Below are 4,997 nucleotides of genomic sequence, written 5' to 3' on the forward strand. Positions count from 1 at the left end.
ATTTAGAATAATTATCATATTGATCCATACATTAGTAATGTCTGACTGGGTCTCGTGCCATTTTATGTTCAACAAATTGGGCCCCGAGTTCAAAAAGGTTAAGACACCCCTGGTCTAAAACATTACAGTGTGACAGGGCCTTAAGGCTGGATGGACAAGTCTTCCCTTGTTGACATATTTTAATTCATTTGTAAATAAAAGGTTTCTACACAGCTATATAGTCATAAATCTCTGTATTAATCTAAAATGGACCGGTCTGGAAGCTGGAGGGGGGCGGGGTTTGAAGTGCCTAGTTTGGATTTAAAGAGACAGTCTCAAAATTTGTTAATCTGAGACACACCCCAGAAAAGGGGCGGGGCTTGTGGAGTTACGATACGGAGGAATTCAGACCAAAGCATTGCAGCTCTACTATACGTATAAAGACCCCATGAAGGATGTAAATGTGAAAAAGATTAATTTAAAAGCATCATATATCTACTTTGAAAAATAAAAACACTAAAATRAAAATTTGCAGGGATTTCTTAAAGGAACACGTCACCCGCCACCTTTCATGTCAAACTTAATCAATTATGAAATAAACAATTTGTCCTGTAGTTCATGATATTTTGCTAACAGAATCCAGCACACAAGCAGTTAATAATGATGATAATGTACACCTGCGTCATTAAATCTGATTACCTAATGATTTCAATGCTTGACTCTACTGAAGGAGAAACAGGAAATAATGGCCACAGCTGATTTTTATCTTCTGCTCATCACTCTGCTTGTTTAGCCAAAAGTAATAAAAGCCATAAAACCACAGTGTGGCGAGCAGCGGCTCATATCCACTGTCCAAATCCAAACGTCTCTTCCAATTTCCCCACGTCTTATCATCAAGCCAATCATTTGACGAGCAATTAAAATCCGGCTGCTGTAAACAACTTTTCATCCGGCTTGATGTGTGGCACATCTGAGTGGGAGCGACCGCAACCTCCGAACGCTGCCGAAATGCCAGCAGTAGGTAATCATCCATCAGGAGAGGGTGCAGACGGGCAAACGTGACAGCTGATGAAATMCAAATCCATGCCCGGTGAAGTTTACGGCTTCACAAACCCACTTACAGCYGCAGCATGCAAACATGGAGGCACACGGGCTGAATAACAACAAGACATTAATTCAGTTTAAATGAAAAACTAAATGCCCAAGGTAGCAAACTCTCTCCTTGTCTTAAAGGTCAAAAATGATGTCTGCCTCCAAAAACATGAAGTCGAAACAACCGTTTGCAGTGGACTCTTCTGGCAGGAAGGTGGTGTTGGCCACTTCACTATTATCATTAATTACATGATTAAATGTTAAGGTTAAAAACCAATTGCGAGCTCCACGTAGTTAATTACGGCAAAAGTGTCAAGCGCCCCCCCACACACACACACACACATACTCACTCACACACACACCAACAAATTTAATTGGTTGCATCATGTGAAGTTGCTTTAAAAATCAAATTTGTGAGCCAAGAAACACCCTGTTGTGGCGACACATTTAACACAAATAAGCATTTGGCTAATGCCTTTCCACAGCGGTGAGAGCACTTTATGTGACTGATTCAGTGTTTGTGTGTGGCTGTGGARTGACATTCACACAAATAATTAAAGGCCTAGTATTCCTTAAAGAAATGCATATTACACAAGGTAATTTTAAGTTGARGGACGTCAAACTTAACTGGGTAAACCTAAAAACATTATGCTTCGTCTCAGGAGATCTCTTCATACCTGAATGACTCTCAGCTACTACCACATTCAATTCTAGCTCAGTTTTTGTCTAATTCAATTAGGTGCAGCCAGTTTTGTGCAGCTGTGGTGGCCATCTTGAATTGAGATGATGCCAAAACAGAATCAGTTGTAGAGTTGTTACCTGCTTTGCCATGGATGGGTCACAAAGAAAATCGCATGATTCTATTGGAATTTTTAATGGGCGTGGCCAAATGACTCGACAGCGCCACCTAACGTGAGATAGAGGAACTGGTAAGTCCTAGTGAGCTGAAATTCGAGACATGGGTAGATCTCCCCAAATCAAGAAAAAAAGTCTCTTGGAGGTATGCCCTAAAACCAACAGGAASTCATCCATTTTGGGTCAAAGGTCAAATTTTGGCCGATTTTCACTTTCGCTCATGTCGAACTTTTGCGAACTCCTCCTAGGGATTTTGACCTATCAGCTTCTAACTCGGTCAGTATGCTGCTAAGGCATGGGGGATTAAAAGTTATCAAAACGGTGAGTTTTTGAGCATGCTAAGGAGACAAACAAGTCCCACGCATGAAGATAACTTAAGAGTTATCCATAGTTTTGGTTTGTGAGAGACGGTATCTAACTAAACTGCACCGCTGTAGTTAATTTAAAGACCATTATTACTTTGAGCATTTCATTAAATCCATTCTGTGGCACAAAAAAATGTTGCTAACAAACATGGTTAACTCCAACAGTTAATACAGCTAGGTAGTTAATATAGTAATTATAGTTAATTATAGTTTTAGCTCAACGTCTGTAAAATGCATTGAGATATACCAATTTTTGGGTTGTCAGCAGCTTYGTTCACACAGCAGGTTTTAATGCTCMGTTTTGATGGTCATTCACAYTAAAATTTGAAATGRGACCTCCATCAGACTTCATGTGAACTCTTCAAAGAACTGACGCACAGAAAAGGAMATGGYGTCACATTCATCTCACTGTTTACAGAAGTAGCTAAACATGGATGCTACSGGTTAGCATGTCGATTCTGTGTTTGTTGTGTAATCAGAGCTGATTAAATAATTATCTGACATGCTTTTTTAGTTCAGCRTTCACATTTTAACMGACCTCTGACCAGAMGCTCTGGTGCAGTATTTTATTTTTGGAATGAGAGCAACGTGCTCAAACTAAAGTATCAACCCATCAATTGTGGATTCTCAGTCATCCAGGACATGGAAAATTAACAGAACAATGAAAAAGCAACTGGACTTCAACATACATGTTGACTCGTTTGTACGTTTAGCTGCATAATGAGCCTCAAAAATCGGTATTTTTTGCAAAAAAAAATCTGTACCACCCACAGGAGGGTGGGGGGAGCTCTCAGCTGCAGACACGATGGTGGAGTAAAGGAGGAACGGAGAGTAGAAGAAGGGAGGACTTATTTCTAGTTTTATTTGTAGCAGCTGGACGTTGGTTATATCGTGTTACAAGATTTAAACTGGATGAGGTTGCTATCAATAATCCAAATACTTGGATCGAGCGGCCCAGCTCCACCTCAAATGAAATGTGACGTCATCGTTCAGACTGAGGTCGCATTGAAAAACCTCAGATCTGATTCAGAACCACATACTGAAAAGACCTGGGTCAGGTTTGGGGGAAACAATGGATTTGTCATGTTTAGACTGTCARRACAAAAACAAATCTGATTTGGGTTGTATTAACCTGCAGTGTGAACGTAGCCTAAAAATCCTTTGCAGTGGCAGCCATCTTGAAACGGATGGACTCCAAACAGTAACCAATTTTAGATGTTCAAAGGAGGTTTCATTAAAATCTGTTCAGTAGTTTGCGAGATATTTTGGTGATGTAAACCAGAAGTTCTCAAACTAGGGTCTCTGGACCCCCAGGGGTCTACGAGAGGTATCTTAGGGGTCCTCAAAAAATTTTACTAAAATGATCATTTGGTTTTTATTTTTTAAATGCACGAACTAATAAAACAAACACAATAAAATTAATAAAAATACAATATATATTCCCATGGCATTTAGGGGTTGAAATGACAATAAATTATCTTTTAAAACAGCATGGGATTTATGAGGGGGTCCCTGGAATTTTTTTTTTTTTTTTGCCCTTGTAAGGGGTCCCCACACCCAAATGGCTTGAGAACCCCTGATGTAAACACACAAACATCACTCCACCTTCATCTTTTTGAACAATAAACATGAACATATAACAAAATCACAGGGAAAGTTGATCTATTGGTGAGAAAACTGCACAAAATGCTTCAACTTCAGTGAGAAAAGTCCGCAGTCACTCACTGCCTCATTACCAGGAACAGTTTGACATTTGGGAAGAGATCTTCACCAATAGCTGGTAACTTCCTTTAGTTTTGTTGCTAAGCAACTGTTCCTAACCCAGAGATATTCTGGGAACAGACCGGGACCCCCAACCCCTTCAACAAACACGACACTGTGCACGRGCACTGGGTTAATTATTGAGCCAGGAAAGTTACAGCTCACCTGATTTGAAGCATTGGGCAGGTTTGGAGCAAAGCTTCAAGTAGGGGTGAAGAATCTGCTTTTCCTTTCTTTTTGTATGTTTTTTTTCCTATTAATCCCCCAACACCAAAAGGTGAAAGTGGACAAAAATGTCTTTTCTCAAGTATGTTGTGTCTGTTAGCAAAAAAAAMYYYTYCCYYYYYKGRAAGGATCTTAGTRAATTCCATTCATTCCATATGTGRYGGGAGTTTCAGAGAAACTGAGACGTTTATTCTCTAAACAWGACGTCCCAGTGGCTTTCAAACCCCAAAACACRTTACGRCAAAGGCTGGTTCACCCCAAAGATCCAGTTCCCYGGCAAAAACAGAGYAATRTWGTRTATGCTGTTAARTGYCAGGAGGACTGTGATCAGTCATACATTGGGGAAACAAAACAGCCACTGTTCAAAAGAATGAGCCAGCACAGACGAGCTACATCATCAGGCCAGGACTCTGTAGTTTACACTCATCTACAGGCCAGGACTCTGTAGTTTACACTCATCTACAGGCCAGGACTCTGCAGTTTACACTCATCTACAGGCCAGGACTCTGCAGTTTACACTCATCTATAGGCCAGGACTCTACAGTTTACACTCATCTACAGGCCAGGACTCTGTAGTTTACACTCATCTATAGGCCAGGACTCTACAGTTTACACTCATCTGCAGGCCAGGACTCTGCAGTTTACACTCATCTACAGGCCAGGACTCTGCAGTTTACACTCATCTACAGGCCAGGAATCTATAGACTCTATAGTTTACAT

At 40.5% G+C, this 4,997-nt stretch overlaps 1 long non-coding RNA gene across 1 annotated transcript in view; it reads right to left on the bottom strand.

The window, feature by feature from the left end:
* The window catches only part of LOC106521803 (uncharacterized), a 248,698-nt gene that overhangs the window by 119,722 nt on the left and 123,979 nt on the right, over positions 1 to 4,997 (bottom strand). The window lies entirely within an intron of this gene.

Source organism: Austrofundulus limnaeus, unplaced genomic scaffold (assembly GCF_001266775.1).
Source record: "Austrofundulus limnaeus strain Quisiro unplaced genomic scaffold, Austrofundulus_limnaeus-1.0 Scaffold116, whole genome shotgun sequence".
NCBI classification, from domain to species: domain Eukaryota; kingdom Metazoa; phylum Chordata; class Actinopteri; order Cyprinodontiformes; family Rivulidae; genus Austrofundulus; species Austrofundulus limnaeus.